This window comes from Octopus sinensis, linkage group LG13 (assembly GCF_006345805.1).
Source record: "Octopus sinensis linkage group LG13, ASM634580v1, whole genome shotgun sequence".
Classification (NCBI taxonomy): Eukaryota; Metazoa; Mollusca; class Cephalopoda; order Octopoda; family Octopodidae; genus Octopus; species Octopus sinensis.
In genome coordinates, this window is record NC_043009.1 from 7,115,642 (window position 1) to 7,135,641 (window position 20,000).

The window sequence follows — 20,000 nt, forward strand, 5'->3', positions numbered from 1 at the left end:
TTTATCACAAAAAAATACAAGCAATTCCGACTAAAATTAATAAAGGATTAAAGAATATGCTTCACGAGAATTATAAATATATTCCTAAAATTAAATAGCATTTTTTTTTTAAACTTGATATATTCAAGTAAAGAAAATTTAATTCATTTTTGTGATAATCATATAATCATTCCTGAAATGAATCACCCGTACCTCTTTGGCATACGATCCTTTTAATATTCAGTTGAATAGATTTAAGTGAATAAGTCTCAAGGGGAATAAATGTTGATTTCTTTCATCTCGACACAAAGTTAATGTGGTGAGTGAGGTATGGTTGATTGGATCGTTTCTGTATATATTACTGGACACTGAAAAGCCAAAGACGATGTCTTGGGCGACTTAGTCCCTCGCTAAAATCACTTATCTTGAGTAAATTTACTGAAAGATAATATTTGGTTCACCAACCTTATCATTCGTTCTTAAAACTGATCCAAATTTCGATATGAAATTTAGCTTAAGCTACTAAACTATTTTCTTTTATCATAGCTCGTAGAGAGTTAGGAAAATTACTATTTCTGCTATTTTGCACATACCTATGGGACTGAGTTCAGCTGATACTTGTGATCGAAATGATTTATATATATATATATATATATATATATATATATATATATAGGGATGGTATTATTAAAATACCACCACAAGTGGTAAGCGAATTATTAGCCTTACAGGCAAATTAATAAAATATATACATATATACATAAGGGTACTAAATGAGTACCTATATCGCTCATGATAGAAGTAAAAAAATACTTCTGTACCACCGAAAAGTCACAAATCAATTACAGACAAGATAGGAAAAAATATCAGTGAACAATAATAACATCTTACCTCAAATGGGTCAGAACCAGTAAATGCTGGTCAACTCGGTACGGGTTTCGAAATTTAGCGCCACCTAGACGCGTGATTTCTCATCAGCCGAGGTCCGCCAGCTAAATAACTACTAACATTCTCCCCCATTATGCCTGCGAAAGTTCGTTTGAAGTGACCACATATATATATATATATATATATATATATATATATATATATATATATATATATACATATGTATATATGTGACGGTGTGTGAACCGTTGGCGATTTTTTTCCTCCGTCTTCCCTTCTCTGGATCTTTCCTTCTCCTATGTTTCCGACGAAGAGCTCCGCGCGAAACGTTTAACCCTCCTTCTTTCCTGAGCGTCCAATAATACTATATTTGTTCCACGTCCCCGCGTTGTTGTGTTTTTTTTTGTGCCTTCATGTTTGGATTAACTCTATATACATAGCCGAATGTAATATAACGAGCTGAAAAATTCATCGAAATTAAATTGTCAGAACATATACGATACAAAATGTTCACCGAAGCGCATTTCAAAATTCTAGAAAACGATAAAGAAAGGGACTAACTCCAATAAAATTTATAGAAAGTTTGGACACTATCAACCACACAGATTTTATCTGGTCTTAAAATTTGACAGATTGAATCTGGTTTCAAAAGTTAGTATTAACTGTCATGTTTTGATCTTAGATCTTTCTAAGCAAAGAATATATACTACTGATCAAATGATGGCTATTTACCGATTAACCCTCCAGTAGTTCAGTGGGGGGGGGGTCTCTCGTACCCCAGGTGATGTTTGCATATGTGCATCTTACATCTGGCAGCAGGGAAAGTGTTATCAATCCATGTAATTTCTTGGCACACTACACTCAGTTAATGCACAACTGCATTCAGTTACTTGCTGAGTGATGACAAGTATACACACGTGTTATTGTGCCTTGGGTTGTGCATACACCGCCATACCATTCACTGTACTATTTATTGACAGGTACATATTTGTTTTCTTTTTTCTTATTGTTTATTTAGTTTTATATCTGAAAGGCTGACTATTTCTCGCATAAAATTATATATTATTGTCAACTGACCAATATGTTTTTTTTTGTTATTTGATGATTCTTTTTGCCATAAAAGTGAGAAATCTTCTTTCATTTCAGATTCATACGATAGTCTACGAAAGACAAATGGAAAAATGAAGAGAGATTATTGAGAAAGAATTAGATATAGGAGAAGCAGAATCATGTCTTGATGAAGAACCAGATGAAGAAGAATTTGAAGTGAAAGGAAGAACTGATGAAGAAAAATGACAGATGAAGAGGGGGGGAACTGAAGCAGATGGCATGTTGCAGACTTCACCAGATGATCCTTCAGCAACACAGAAAAACAGTTCGTAGACAGAAATAATAAAACTCTGTAAAGAAGTTCCCCCATGTCTTCCATGGTGTACTCGTGCAGCATATGCCAGGATCCACCAAAACAAGAGAAGCAGCAAGATATGTGTATGCTGCAATAGACTGCTGGTCTTTGTTTCTCACACAAGAACTTCTGAATGGATTAGCAGCTTAAACTAATATCTACATTGCCAGTAAACAAGGAAAATATAAAGCTAAGTCAAAAGAGAGACATGCTCATCAAAGCGAGATGAAAGCTGCGATAGGACTGTTTTATCGCTTTAGGATATTTTAGAGATGACCAAATGAATATGGAAGATGTCTGGGCAACCGATGGTACAGGGATTGAACATTTTCCGGCAACTATATCTTTGCATCGATTTCGTTTCCTGGTGAGGTCTAGGAGGTTTGATGACATCTACACCTGGATCGAAAGGAGGGGAGAAGACAAGATTGTACTCTTTAGAAAGTTCTTTGAGAAATTTGTTCATAATTGTATCTCCATTTATAATATCTTAGAGTATGCGACAATAGACTAAATGTTGGCTTCCTTAAGAGGGAACTTTCCATTTATGGTCTACATGACAAGCAAACCAGCAAAATATAGCATGAAATATTTACTTTGGCAGATGCTAAATCTTTCTGTGTGTCACATATGGAGGTCTACTTGGGGAAACAACCAGAAGACCTTCTTGTAACAGATTACATATACATCCATATTTATACAAGACCTTTCTATATATATATATGCACATTACTGGTTCTTCTCGGTCTCCCGCTGATCCATCAATACGGTTAGTGTCTCATATAAATGGGTCTAGAAAAAATATTACAATGGCTAATTGGTTTACAAGTTATAGGCTTGTAAGTTGATCGCTTGAAGAATAATAGATTAACATTAGTTGACACTCTGAGAAAGAACAAGTTAGAACTTACCCCTGAGTTTGTTGCTACAAGAGGGAGAACTGAATACACAAGCTTTTTTGGTTTCCAGAAGCATGTTACACCGACCTCATATGTTTCCAAGAAAGATAAAAATGTTGCCCTACAGCGCACAATGCATCTTGATGCTGCAATTGATAAACGTACAAAGGAAAGGTGAACCATAGAATATTACCTTCTACAACAGTACTAAAGGAAGGGCAGACACCGTGAATCAGTTGTCTTCCATCTATAATGTTTTCAGAAATATTCGACGCTGGCCAGTTACAATTCTTTACACCACACTCAATGTTGCAGGAATAAATGCACACACTATTTTCATGGCAAACTCTCAAACAGCTATCAGGCGTCGAAAGTTTCTGAGGAAATTGGGACTCACGTTGGTGGACGATCATATCCATCATCGCAAGACAAACCCATATTTGAGGAAGGACTTGAAAAGGAAGATTCGACAATTCTCAGCATCTAAGGAATTACCTCCAAATCATCATCGTGAAGATTCCATACAAAGATGTTCATTGTGTCCCAGTTCAAAAGATCGTAAGATAAGAACTTGCTGCTAGAATTGCTATGAACCCACGGCTTGGTAGATGCTATGCACATTTGCATTGATTGCTTTGCTCAGAATAACGAGGATGATAGTGCAAACAATGAGTAAATAGTTAATATGAAAGGAGCGCTCAACTCACTCATAAATAACTTTAATTTGTCTGACCCTCATTGTCAAACAGTTCTTGTTTGATTTTGTTTACATGTTAAATAAATACATTATACCAGAATTTGCTTTTTGGTAATATTATTACTTAAGAACACATATAAAGTAATAAAATATATTAAAAATAGCTGAAACTCTGAGTGGGGATCTCCATATCCCACCGCCCTAACCATGAAAATTACAGAACCGTACCACTGGACGGTTAAGGAATAACTGATGCTTAATATGGGGAGCGGATCGAGGACAAACCAGCTTCCTGATTTAGGGTTAAATCTATTGTTTAAATCTGCTCCAAATGTAACAATAATGCAGGGATCGATGTCTCTCCCAATGACCCTGGCTATAACAATATAAACTGCTCTTAACGAATTCATTATTGCTTTGAGCTTATCAGCACTCTCTCTGCTTCTCATCTCATCTCTTCCTCAGTATTGAAACCATAAAACTGTATTCATTCGTGTATCTGGTTGCGTGTTATCAGCAAACAACCTCCTCGATATATCAGAAAACTTTTCCACAAATAGCTCTTATGTGGGCTCACTAAAAGCACCTTTGCGTTTCGTAAGGCTAGTGCAAATTTAACTTTAAAAGAAGATGAAATTACAATCTTATTTTCAACATAACAGTAAGTTCGAACAGATGCGATTTTCTGTGCTCTACGGATTTTCTTATCCTTTTCCAATTTTCTAAGATACAATAGATCAAAATTTTGCGGACTATGCATGCACCAGGAACATGATTTATTAATTCTGTAGGATTTTCATCACATAATATTTTTATATTATATCTTTTTGGATATAATTTCATATCTCAAATAATTATGGCAAATACTCAGACGGTTCTATGAATTAAAAGAAAGTAGTTTAGTTATATTTCGTTTTTGGATTTGGTTTGCAAGATTCTTTATATGAGTTCGTGTGTTGAAGCATATTCTGTTGTGTCTGGGAAGAGTCATTCTCTTTTAATGCCTTATTATTTAAAACACTCACCGGTAAAATTTCCACTTATTTCTTATTTTTTATTTTCTAAAATTTTCGTTGCGTCTTGGTTTTTATTTATTTATTTTTTATTTCTGTATGTAAGCATTTAGATATGTAAATAAACAGATCAACATACAGACGGATAGGTACATAAGTTACAAGAACAGACACATATGGATCCACGGATCCACACATATAAAGATGCACATCCATACATACAAACATAGTACATAGTTATATAATACACTCACACACACACAGATATGCACACGTAAGGAGACAGCGGTGCATATATATACAAACACATGCTCACACACACATACATAAAAAAATACACAAACACGGACAGGCAAGTACATAAATATGCAGGATACGTACATGCAGATGCACACATATACATACATACACATGCAAACACACACACACATACATACGTACATGTATGCATGCATAGGCACACACACACACACACTGGCCCCCACACATGCGCACAAACAAACAAAAGGGAACGCAGTGTAAATAACGGACAGAGTCAAGACTATTGAAAAGGTTGCAAGACGCAACGAAAATTTTAGAAAATAAAAAATAAGAAATAAGTGGAAATTTTACCGGTGAGTGTGTTAAATAATAAGGCAAAAAAAGAGACTGACTCTCCCCAGACACAACAGAGTTTAGTTATATTTTCCTACGAAGGTTCAGAGCCACGTATCTACTCCGTCTACCAATATTTTGCAAACATATCCTGCAAATTGCTAGGTGTTAACATCAACGTCAATGCCAATGCTCATAAACCTGTATATTTCACTGGTCAGGTAACAGTGTTTTGATCATAAGAGCACATTTGATTCTCTTTGTCTCCGCTTTTTTCTTAGCTCAACTTCTATCACGAAACCAGGTAAACGCACTTGTCTATAGCAAACACGTCGCTTCAGACATCGCACTAAAATTCATTTAATGGCTGTTTAGGTAACATGAATTGCATTTTTGGCCCTCACTGGTATTGTGTAGGGTTAGCCCGTATAGAAATTACCGATTACCACCTTAGTCGTTGCTACATATCGGACAGGTACAGATTTGATCTTTTGCAAATTTGCAAATATGCGCTTGGAGCATAGGATCATCCAAATCATATATAGGTTGTGTATTGATTCTGGTAGCGGATGTACTCCGAGTCTTTGTACACAATTTTAAAAGCTCAGTTGCACAGACAACGAATTTGTACCTTTTCACGGGGTGATTTCTGTCAATTTTACCAATTTTTTGTATGCATGTAAACAAACACAGAATTTGTCCTAAAGTATACTTTAGTTATCGCTGAATCATATCTGAGAAAACTTCTGAAATAATAATAATATTAATAATAATAATAATAATAATAATAATAATAATAATAATAATAATAATAATAATAATAATAATAATAATAATGATCTGTGAGTAAACTTTTGAATTTTGAATTTTAATTACATGTACATCCATATTTATACAAGACCTATCTCTCTATATATATATGCACTTTACTGTTTCTTCTCGGTCTCTCGCTGATCGTTCAATAATAATTACAACTACGAAAGAAACATATATATTCGCAGACACGATAGTCTTCGGACCTATATACACTTGAAGCTATACCAACACTAAAATGGTATAGACACACGCCAGAAAAGTTCACAGAAAATGAGAAAGCAACCATACTATGGGATATGCCAATACAGAGAGTGAAATTAAGGCTAATAGGCTGGATATAGTCGTCAGAGATCACCACAAAAGAAATGTTTTCTAATCGATATAGCAATACGAACAGATAGCAATGTTTCTCTAAAGGAAACGGAGAAACCTTTAAAGTACAAAGATCTGGAAATAGAGGTAACTTGAATGTGGAGCCAAAAAACAGAATCAATTCCTATCATAGTGGGCACATTAGGTACGATAAAAAAATAGTCAGACAAATACAAGACAAAAACAGCAGGACTAACAAGTATATATATAACATACATAAAATAGCACTACTATGCGCCGCACATATTCTACGTAAAACACTTTCAATACAGTGAAAATATGAGACTCACAACCAATCACAGTGAATACTCAAAACACACAGAGTTGCGCTCGGTAGTGCAGTGAAAGTATGTAACACAAATAAGACTACTGCATGATAATAATAATATATTCCGAACTCAAATTCCCCTGAAACCGACTTTACCTTTCATACTTTCGGAGTCCGTAAAATAACTACTCATCAAGTACTGCTGACTCAGTGCTAAAATTTGAAACCATTATTATTATTATTATTATTAGTAGTAGTAGTAGTAGTAGTAGTAGTAGTAGTAGTAGTAGTAGTAGTAGTAGTATCATCATCATCATCATCATCGTCATCATCATCATTATCATCATCATCTTGGTCATCGTCATCGCCATCATCATCATCATAATCGTCATCGTCATCGTCGTCGTCGTCGTCGTCGTCGTCATCATCATCATCATCATCATCGTCATTATTATTATTATTATTATTATTATTATTATTATTATTATTATTATTATTATTATTTTGTTTGACTTTTGCTCCAAGTTGGCTCCAAGTCTCTCCCAGAGGCCTCAAGAGACAACAGGTTGGAAGTTCGTGTTGTTGTTATGCCTAGTGTGCCATATATTTGGTTTTGTACTTAGTGTTGTACAAGTGAATGTCTAAAAAAACATACGAAAAGTATGTTAGTTTTAAAACCTGAGATCACATAGAAAGTATTTTGCGTAGGATATGAGCAGTTCCCATGAGCACTGTCTTTTGAATTTCTGCCATTTTGGGGTTTCCTGGTATTTGAGTTAGGTTGCAATCAGCCCCTTATTATTAATAATATTATTATTATTATTATTATTATTTTTGTTGTTGTTGTTGTTGTTATTATTAGTGTTATTATTGTTGTTGTTGTTGTTGTTGTTGTTATTATTATTATTATTATTATTATTATTATTATTATTACTGCTTCTAACAAACGTACAAGGTTGGAAATTCAAGGCAGGAGATTTTTTGATAAAATGGACTGCAATGTTTGACATGTACATTCGTTTTTCGATCCCGGATAGATGAAAGTCGGAGTTGACATTGCCAAGATTGGCATTCAGAACGTACAGTAGGAAAGCTTAATTAACATAAGTGATTTTACCCAACGAGCGATGGAGTGGCTGGGTGGTAAGTAGCTTGCTTACGGACCACATGGTTCCGGGTTCAGTCCCACTGCGTGGCACCTTTGGCAAATGCCTTCTACTATAGCTTGCGTGTGGATTTGTTAGACGGAAAGTGAAAGAAGCCCGTCGTATATGTATATATATATATATATAATATATATATATATATATATATATATAATATATATATATATATATTATATATATATATATATGTGTGTGTGTGTGTGTGTAGTGTGTCTGTGTCTGTGTGTGAGTGTGTCTGTGTGTGTGTCTGTGTTTGTCCCCCAACATCGCTTGGCAACTGATGCTGGTGTGTTTACGTCCCCGTAACTTATCGGTTCGGTAAAAGAGACCGATAGAATAAATACTAGGCTTACAAAGAATAAGTCCTGGGGTCTATTTGCTTGACTAAAGGTGGTGCTCCCGCATGGCCATAGTCAAATGACTGAAACAAGTAAAAGATTTTAAAAAAAGAGTAATCTATCGTCCAATTCTGCTGAATGGGATGACTTCATATATTTTCCAAAAAGAGCAAATGATGAAATTGCAGTGACGGAGATTAAGGACTCTGACTTGATTTAATCGAGAATCCCTTCACTTCCATGCCCACCAAGACTACTAAGACAAAATCCTTCCTCGACTATAATTCTCCGATATATATTGTTTAATGCGAGCAGCCATGATCGCTTCTGTCAACCGCTCTTATAAACTGTTACTGGAGGAGAGTTTGTCTGCTTTTGTTTCTCAACCTCCTTCGCAAATGGATATTTGGAATTAGATGTTTGTCAGGATATGAAAGTGTATGTCTACACTCTACCCGCATAAAAAACTATTTTGCCAAAACCGCCATTTTGCCCTTTTAAAGCAAGGCGGGAGTGTAGCTTTCAAAGTGAAGTCGTTCGATACATGGATCTCACTTACACGGGGAAAATATCTAGCAGAACTCCAGAGACCGTTAATGCTTGCACACTAAACATGTGCAGAAGAGTTTTGAGTCTCTACACGCACCTTGCGCATACCTACTTGCCTGAAATTCAATTTGTTAGCGATTTATGGACGCTATCCACAGTTCCCGGGCCGAAAGTACTCCGGAACGGAAAAGTTAGGTTATTCTCATTGAGGTGTAGCGCTTAACTATGAACGTTATGGTTCTTCCCTGCCACTGTTAAACTGGAACTTACATCGACTGCTTTGCTGTACAGTAGAATACAGTGAGTAATAAAGAATATTTCAAGCAAGTGTCTAGTTTTGGACTTTGTTTGGCCGGAGACTGCAATTCCTATTTCTTTACTACCCACAAGGGGCTAAACACAGAGGGAACAAACAAAGACAGACAAACAGATTAAGTCGATTACATAGACCCCAATGCGTAACTGGTACTTAATTTACTGACCCCGAAAGGATGAACGGCAAAGTCGACCTCGGCGGAATTTGAACTCAGAACGTAACGGTAGCCGAAATACCGCTAAGCACTCCGGCCGGCGTGCTAACGATTCTACCAGCTGCAATTCCATCAAAGAAATAAGCAGTGATAGACATACTTGACAATGGCGGATCGCTGTCATGAAATATCTGTAGATAATGAGCATGTCTGCACAACAAGAACCGCGGCATGCAGAACCCTCCTTACAAAAGTTGTTCACTACCTAGACTACCTGTTCAGTGGAAAACATCCTTATCACAAAGAGTGGATGCACAGTTGTTCCAATATTTCCAGACGAAACCTGAAACAAGTCGTTGTGACAGTTAAGTATAACGGAACGAATCTACGCCCCTTGAGTTTCATTTATTTGTGACGCTTACAAGCCTGCTCATAAACGTGCCCCAGTTACTTTACAACTAGGACTTCAGAGTGAATAAAGCAGCACAGCCGTTCGCTAGTCTTTCTGTCCAATATCACACTCCTCTTATTTGCGCTTTTTGTTTTTCGACAAAATTACTCTCATTATTATCATTCCCAGGCTCGGAGATATGGAGACTCATCCGTTCTGCTGCTAATTTCAGTAGACATCGGTGAATAAGATTGCCATATATACATAAAGCTCAAATGGAAGACTACCAAACCGGATGATTTCCTTGTTAATCTACTAACACCGTATGTATCTTAGCTGGCGTTAATGAAATTTACTCACACGTCGGGTTTTTCCTCTGAAAGACATGATAAATCGATACTTAGGTACATAACATTATTCAGTTTGCTGCTTGCATTGAACAGTTGAACAAAGTACCGCTCGAAAAATGTACGTATCAGCTTGCAATCGATTACATTCTGTTCATCCTGGGCTATCAAAAAACTAACTCTGGTTTTATTGCCATACCACACCTCTGTCACTGGAGACGATCAAATTGCTTACTAGCAACAGTAGTCGAACGCGCTGATCCATGAAAGCCCAGTCTAAAAGCCTCATCAAAAGGAAATTCAATTTTTCGTATTTTTCAACGTTTGACTGAAGTATTTGCAATCTGGTTTGTGTCATAGGCTTAGACACCATTGATTTTTCTTTTACGCTGTTTCGATACTCCAAAGGACATATATTAAATCATAATTAAGAAAAATGGTCCTAGCAGATAAATCTCTGATCTTAGGTACCCTCACAAGGGTTCAATTTTTCAACTCATTCCAGCAAGTTTATTCAAAGGTACAAAAGAAAAACTTTTCACCAGATTCAGTTGTCTCTGAAGCGCCCTTTCATTTTCCTTCTTTATATACTTTTACTAGAAGTAACAGCCAAGGATTTTTTTCAAATTCATTGTATCGTATAAAAGACAGAAGCATATGCTATCAGTGTAATCGTTTCACCATTCAACCATCTTAGTAATAATAACAATTATTTTTAATTTGGGCACACGATCAGCGATTTTGGATTAAGTGAATAACCCTAACACAAAATTGGAATTTTATTTCATCAATGACTGAAAGACGTACATTAAGGTTCGAGATAGGCGGGTTAAGAATTCAAAACAGAAAAATAACAATAATAATTTCAAATTTTGGCACAAGACCAGCACGTTGGAGGGGACTTAAGTCGATCACATCGATCCCAGTGATCAATTGATACTTATATTGTCGACCTCGAAAGGATGAACGGCAAAGTCGGCATCGACAGGATTTGTTAGAGCGTAAGGACGGATGAAATGCCGTGAAGCATTTTGTCCAGCGTGCTAACGATTCTGCCAGCTTGCTGCCAATAATAATAATAATAATAATAATAATAATAATAATAATAATAATGATAATAATGATAATAATAATAATAATAATAATAACAACAACAACAACCACAACAATAATATTAATAATAATACTTTCTATTATAGGTACGAGGAGGCTTGAAATTTGCGGGGAGGAAATCAGTCGATTAGGTCGACCCAAGTACGCAACTGGTACTTAATTTATCGACCCCGAAAGGATGAAAGGTAAAGTTGATCTCGGCAGAATTTGAACTCAGTGCGTAGCGAGAGCCAGAACACCGCTAAGCATTTCGTCCGGCATGCTAATGATTCTGCCCACTCGCCGCCAATAATAATGATAATAATAATAATAATGATAATAATAATAATAATAATAATAATAATAAATAATAATAATAATAATAATAATAATAATAATAATAATGGCAGAAATTCAAAAGATAGTGCTCATGGGAACTGCTCATATCCTACGCAAAATAACTTTCTATGTAATCTCAAGGTTTAAAACAAACATAATTTTCGGTTTAGAAAAAAAAAAAAAAAAAAATTTTTTTTTTTAGACATTCATTAGTACAACACACCCACCCCCCAAATATATGGCACATAAGGCATAACAACAACATGAACTTCCAACCCTGTTGTCTCTTGAGGTCTCTGGGTGAGACTTGGAGCCAACTTGTACAAATATAAAGCAAAAGTCAAACATAGAATAATAATAATAATAATAATGTTTTCAATATAGACACAGGGCCGGAAGTTTAGGGGAGGGAGATAGTCGATTGCCTCGACCCACGGTGTTCATCTGGTACATATTTTATCGACTCCGAAAGGATGTAAGGCGGAGTCGACCGAATTTGAACTCAATATAATAATAATAATAATGATGATGATGATGATGATGATAATGACGATGACGATGATGATGATGATGATGGTGGTGGTGGTGGTGGTGGTGATGGTGGTCATCGTCGTCGTGTTCGCGGTCGTGATCGTGGTTGAGTTCAGGGTGGTGGTGGTGGTAATTATGATGATGACGATGGTGATGATGATTATGATGGCCATGATACAGATGATGATGATGATGATGATGATGATGATGATGATGATAAAACAAGATAATATCCCTTATTGCCATGATGATGACAGATTAAAGGAGCAGAATATTTAGCACGCAAACACACACATAGGCATAGATGTACATACTCACATGCACACACACACGCACCTGCGCATGCAGGTATGTTGATATGTGTGTGCGTGTGTGCTGCACTCTTGTACTTATTTAGCTATCAATTTCTCTCTGTCTCTCCTTCTCTCTCACTCTTTCTCTCTCACACACGCACACTCTCTCCCTCTCCCTCTCTCTCTCTCTCTCTTCGGTGTTTGTAGCTTGTGTGCCTGCGCGCACGCCCACACTAACACATATACATACATACATACATATATACATACATACAAATACATACATACATACATACATACACATACATACACATACATACATACATACATACATACATACATACATATACATACATATATACATATATGCGTACATACGTACATACATACATACATGCATACATATACATACATACATACATACATACATACATTTATACATACATACATACATACATATACATGCATACATACATACATACATACATACATACATACATACATACATGCATACATATACATACATACATACATACATACATACATACATACATACATACATACATACATACATACATACATACATACATGCATACATACATACATACATTTATACATACATACATACATACATATACACGCATACATATATACATACATACATGCATACATACGTACATACATACATACATACATACATACATACAACACATACATACACACATACATACATACATGCATACATACATACATGCATACATACATACATACATACATGCATACATACATACAACACATACATACACACATACATACATACATGCATACAACACATACATACACACATACATACATACATGCATACATACATACATGCATACATACATAAATACATACATACATATATACACGCACAAACACACAGAAATAGGTGGGCTGCATCATCATCATCATCATCATCATCACAAGTATCATTATCATCGCCGTCGTCGTGGTCGTCATCGCCACAACCATCATCGCCACCAATACCACCACCACCATCATCATCATCACCATCAACGACAACATTAATGTCACAAATCAACATTTTTAACCCATGTCGCAGTAGGCGGCAACTGGTAGTAGTAGTAGTAGTAGTAGTAGTAGTAGTAGTATTTTCTGCTGTTGTTTTTGTTGTAGCAGTTGAAGTAGTAGTAGTAGTAGTAGTAGTAGTAGTAGTAGTAGTAACTGAAGAAGAAGAGGAGGAGGAGGAGGAGGAAGTGGAAGAGGAAGAAGAAGAACGAGAAGAAGAAGAGGAAGAAGAAGGAGAAAGAGAAGGAGGAGGAGGAGGAGAAGAAGAAGACGAAGACGAAGAAGAAGAGAAGAAGAAGAAGAAGAAGAAGAAGAAGAGAAGAAGAAGAAGAAGAAGAGAGAAGAAGAAGAAGAGAGAAGAAGAAGAAGAAGAGAAGAAGAAGAAGAGAAGAAGAAGAAGAAGAAGAAGAGAAGAAGAAGAAGAAGAAGAAGAAGACGAAGAAGAAGAAGAAGAAGAAGAAGAAGAAGAAGAAGAAGAAGAAGAAGAAGAAGAAGAAGAAGAAGAAGAAGAAGAAGAAGAAGAAGAAGAAATGTAAGCCGTTCACGACTTCTTCAGCAATTGCATTAATGTCAGCCACTGGGATGACAATGAAGTATAGCAGCAGCAACTGTTGCTGCAACTTTACCAGCAGCACCACCACCAACAGCAGCAGCAGCATCATTATCAGTGCCAATAACAACAACAACAACAACAACAACAACGGTAACAATAACAGCAGCAGGTGTAACAGCAGTAGATGTAGATCTGCAGCAGGGAGAGCAGCAGTAGAGGCCGCAGCAGCAGCAGCAACTTTCAAAATTCAGCAGTTACTGTAGAATCGAAGATCTGTTGAAAACGAAGCGAGTAACGGTCTTCGGAATATCGATCTTTGCATTTGGCCTTTTCGTCGATCATTCTTGAACTTTTGCTGCTAATGGTTTTATTGTTGTTTTAGGTGTTGTCGCTCTTGTTATTGTTGTAGTCGGTGTTGTTACGGTAGTAATAGCAGTACCGGTAGAAGTAGTAGTAGTAGTAGTAGTGGTTGACTTGTCATTGTGTGTGTATAGTCTTTGCTAGTGTTGCCTTTACAAAGGTAGTTTATTCGGTAATTTTGCTTTCGTTGCTACCGATGTTGTTCGTGCGCCATATTAGTTGCTTCGTGACAACAATGGTGTTAATGGTAGTAGTAACGTTGTTAATATCAATTATTAGTATTATTGTTAGTATGGTTAGTATTATTTTGATCATTGCTATTGCAAGACAGTTCTTCGATTATTGTTATTTTCCTTTGTGTTGCTGGTGTTGTTAGAAGTCGCATTGGTTATTTCCGTAGTAGTTCTCATTGTCGAAATTATTGCAGTTCGCATTGTAAGTATTGTTGTTAATGCAACTGTTACGAAATAATTGTTTGGTTATTGTGCTCCGGTTTGTGTTGCCGTTGGCAGTAGTAGTTGTATTGGCTGTTGTCAAGGTAGAGGCGGTGTAGGCGGTGATATTGTTGTGGTTACGATTTTCGTTACTTTGGTTGCAGTTTTGCTACTGTTGACGTTTGCACCGATGTCTCTCTTAATATTCTGCTGTTAACAGATATTGCCAGTGTCTTCCATCTTAATTGTATTAGTTATAATAAAGCTGTTAAATTATTTGCGTGTTATGGTAGTTGTAGTTACCATTCTGGTAATACTGGTGTTATCATTATTATTATTATTGTTGTTGTTGTTGTTGTTGTTGGTGGTGGTGGTGGTGAGCTGGCAGAAACGTTAGCACGCCGGACGAAATGCATAGCAGTATTTTGTCTGCCGTTGCGTTCTGAGTTCAAATTCCGCCGAGGTCGACTTTGCCTTTTATCATTTCGGGGTCGATAAATTAAGTACCAGTTACGCACTGGGGTCGATGTAATCGACTTAATCCGTTTGTCTGTCCTTGTTTGTCCCCTCTATGTTTAGCCCCTTGCGGGTAGTAAAGAAATAGGTATTTCGTCCGTCGCTCCGTTATGAATTCAAATTCCGTCGAGGTCAACTTTGCCTTGCATCCTTTGGGCTTCGATGTATTAAGTACCAGTGAAACACTGGAGTCGATGTAATCGTCTAGTCCCCTCCCAACAAACTTGAGGGCTTGTGCCTGCAGAAGAAAGGATTATTACTAGTGTTGGTAAGGCGGCGAGCTAGCAGAAATGTTAGCACGCCGGGCGAAATGCTTAGCGCTATTTCGTCTGCCGCTACGTTCTGAGTTCAAATTCCGCCGTGGTTGACTTTGCCTTTCATCCTTTTGGGGTCGATTAAATAAGTACCAGCTACGCACTGGGGTCGACATAATCGACTTAATCCGTTTGTCTGTCCTTGTTTGTCCTCTCTGTGTTTAGCACCTTGTGGGTAGTAAAGAAATAGGTATTTCACATGTCCTTATATTCTGAGTTCAAATTCCATCGTGATCGAGTTTGTTTTTCATCCTTTCGGAGTCGGTAAATTAAGTACCAGCTGCGTACTGAGGTTGATCTAATCGACTGGCCCCCTCCCCAAAAATTTCGGGCCTTGTGCCTAGAGTAGAAAAGAATAGTTATTATGCTGGGCAAAATGCTTAGCGGTATTTCAGATGTCCCTATATTCTGAGTTCAAATTCCATCGTGATCGACTTTGCCTTTCATCCTTTCGGTGTCGATAAATTAATACCAGTGAAATACTGTAGTTGATAGAACTGACTAGTCCCCTCACCCAAAATTTCAAGCCTATTATTTTTGTGGCTAAGGCGGTGAGCTGGCAGAAGTTTTAGCTCTCTAGTCGAAATGTTTAGCGGTATTTCGACTGTCGATATGTCCTGAATTCAAATTCTGCCGTGGTCGACTTTGCTTATCATTCTTTCGGGCTTGATAAATCAAGTACCAATTGCCTACTGGGATCGATCTAATCGACTGGCTCCCTCTCCCCCCCCCCCAAAAAAAAATGTCGGGCCTTGTGCCGAGAGTAGGAAAGAATCGTTAGCACGCCGGTGAAAATACATAGCATCATTTCGTCCGACTTTACGTTCTGAGCTCAAATTCTGAGTTCAACTCAAATTTCCCTGTCATCATTTTCGAAGCAATGATATAAATTAACAGTCATAACCGGTGTTGACTGATACTCTCACTCAACTTAAAATTAGCTGGCCATGTGACAAAGTTTGGAACACCTAATGTTCTTTGGTATATTTATGTTCGATGTCACTGTTCGCTCACTGTTCAAGACGTCCACGTTAGTGTTGCTCCCTATGGAGGCACCTATTATTATTTCGTTTTGTCAGTGAAAAACTGTAAACCTGACGGAGATATGGTTGCTAATTTCAGTTGTTCGAACTGCTACGTAGAGTCTCCATCGTTGTCTCGCTATCTTCTAATAACGTTGTTTTAGCTACTGTCGTACATGGTGGATACAGTAAAGACGATATCATCTTTGTTATAATATCGGTCGTAGTGATGATGGTAGTGATAGTGTCATTAATGCCATTGGGGTGGGGCGATGGTGTCGAAGACGTCATTGCTGCGTTGATGATGGTAGCGTCGATGGCGAAATTGAAACTGTTGTTACAGATATCTAACTCATTCATATTGCTCTTAGTCTGGTTGAACTATTATCGTTGTTGCTTTTATTTTAGCTTCATTCTTTGTTACATATGTTATTATTGCCGCTATTAATGTTGCTATTTCATTTGTTATCATTCTTGTTGCTAATCTTAGCCTCATTTTGTTATTAACGTTTTATGCTTTTGTTCTTTCAGTCTTCGTGACATGGAAGCTGATATTTCAATTGTTATTGCTTCTGCTGTTGTTGCTGTTGAGCGAACGGTCTTCGTCCCAGAGATCGCAAGATGGGAGAAGTCCGAAACGTGGTCCTTTGCCATTCGTAAGACCCGCAGAAGAGAAAGCAAGTCAACCGCCGACACCAAGAGCATCGACGGATGGATGAATGCGCATCCAGGCTCAGCGGTTGCGTAGGAAGTCGGGGACAAGAAACAGGAAGAAAGAGTGAGAGAAAGTTGGGGCGAAAGAGTACAACAGGGGTCGCCACCACCTCCAGCCGGAGCCTCGTGGACCTTTAGGTGTTTTCGCTCAATAAACACACACAACGTCCGGTCTGGGAATCGAAACCGTGATCCTCCGACCGCGAGTCCGCTGCCCTAACCATTGGGCCATTGCGCCCCCACTGCTTCTGCTGTAGTTTCCTTTTCTGAGTTCACATTTTGTTGTACATTTGTTATTACCTCCGCCCTAGCGAGGGCGGAGGTATTGTTTCCAGTTGTGTTTGTTTATCCTTGGAGGAGATATCTCAAGAACCGCTGGATGAACCGTGACAGGCACGAATTGATTATAGTTTGGGATCGATCCGGTACAGACAAGGATTCGGGATTATTTTTTCCGGTTGTTTTACTTAAATTTTGAGAAAGGTCGGGTTCATTTTTAGTATTCTCCTTTGTGAGAGCAGTCGAGTTTGTCTCAGATATTCTCATTTTAAAAATTCATCTCTGGCTAATCGTTGAAAGGACGTTGGTATTGCCTTGGCGGAAGTTTGTGCTCTCTGAGTGTTCTTGTAGCTGTATTCAACTGATCCATTTGACGCTGTTGTTACTGTTGCTGGTGCTTCTATAACCGCCGTTCCATTCTTATTGTTCGATTAATCGCTTTGCTGCCATTGTTTTTATTGTTGTTGTATTTCATTGTTTATTTTTATTTGCTTGTAAATAATTGTTGCTATGTTTGTTGCTGCTGTTGTTGTTGTTGTTGTTGTTGATATTTATGTTCGTCATAAGACGGCGAGCTGGCAGAAACGTTAGCACGCCGGGCGAAATGCGTAGCCCTATTTCGTCTGACGTTACGTTCTGAGTTCAAATTCCACTGAGGGCGACTTTGCCTTTCATCCTTTCGGGGTCGATAAATTAAGTACCAGGTACGTACTGGGGGAGATCTAATCGACTGGCCTCTCCCCCTCCCCAAATTTCGGACCTTGTGCCTAGATTAGAAAAGATTCGTTAGCAGGCCGAGCAAGATGCTCAGCAGCATTTTGTCCGTCTCAACGTTCTGAGTTCAAATTCCACTGAAGTCGGCTGTGCTTTTCGTCCTTTCGTATCAATAAATTAAGTACCAGTTGAAAAATGGGGTCTATGTAATCGATTAGTTCCCTACATTGAAATGTTAAGCCTTGCACCTACAGTAGAAAAGAATATTTATGTTCGTCATGAAGCGGTGAGTTGGCAAGTTCATTCGCACGCCGAGGAAATCCTCGACAGCATTTCAGATTTAAAATTCCGGCCGAGGTGTGTCCCACCTTTCATCCTTACGGAGTCGATAAAAGAAGAGTCACTTGATGGGTGTGGTCGATGTAAATGACGTATTCCTCTCACCCTGATATTACTGGCCCTGTGACAAAATTTGAAATCAATATTTATTTCCGTCATCAGGCGACGAACTGGCAGAATCGTTAGCACCCTTACAAAAGGCTTAGCGTCATTTTGCTCGTCTCGATCTTCTGAGTTCAAATTCAGATAAGGACTAGTTTATATTTCGTCACTTCGAGGTCGATAAAGTAACTACCCGTTAAGTAGTGGGGTGGATATAATCGGCCTACATTCTCCCCGCTCGAAATTACTGGTCCTGTGCCAAAATTCGAAACCAATGTGTATGTTTGTCACACTACCCTTCAGTCTGTTGCTATTGTCAACCACCTAGCAATTATTCCGATGCTATTGTTTATCTTCATGATGCTAATTACCTGGGCTGTTATTGCCTTTTGTCAAGCAGTTGTTTTCCTTGCTGTATTTCGAGTGTGTTGTTTATATTGTTGTTCATGTTGCAGTTGATGTAGCTACTGCTGTTATCCCTCTTACATATTTGCGTTATTATATTTTGTTGTTATTCCATTGCTGCAGGCGCAGTTGCTAATGCATTTGTCCTTGTAAATCTTTATTCTGCGACTAACACATCAATCCATCTTGTAATTGTTTCGGCGGGATCAATATGTCAAATTGCATTTGATATTATTACAGAGTGGTGTGATGTTGTGAGTGTGTTGTAATGTGGTGTAGAATGACGGTAAGTAAGAACGAAAGAACTAGACGCAGTAGAAGTGTTGTAGATGGCCAGAAACGTAAGAAAACCAGGAAAACAGATGAGACGAAACAGCATGGTTCTTCTTCATGTTTCCATTAAACATAGCAGTAATGGTCGCAGTGGAATCGTTGCTGTCGATGTCGTTTACTCGTAGAGGAGTAGAGCTATGTTCAATGCATTTTGGCCTTGAACAAATTGTATTTAGTTTATTCGGATATAAATCATGTACGATTTCCTTGATGGGTGTGTCCTTCTTTTCCAACAGGATGAAGTATGAACCATGGATGATTAGGTTACTATATTTAGCAGTTTCATTGACTTCGTAGAAATCACTTACTCTTTTACTCTTTTACTCTTTTACTTGTTTCAGTCATTTGACTGCGGCCATGCTGGAGCACCGCCTTTAGTCGAGGAGATCGACCCGGG

General features: G+C 37.7%; 1 long non-coding RNA gene across 1 annotated transcript in view; it reads right to left on the reverse strand.

Moving 5' to 3' along the window:
• The window catches only part of LOC118765701, a 24,312-nt gene that overhangs the window by 4,151 nt on the left and 161 nt on the right, over positions 1-20,000 (reverse strand). Inside the window, exon 2 of the long non-coding RNA XR_005001566.1 lies at positions 15,054-15,061. This is a non-coding gene — a long non-coding RNA (uncharacterized LOC118765701). The remainder of the gene's footprint in view (positions 1-15,053; positions 15,062-20,000) is intronic.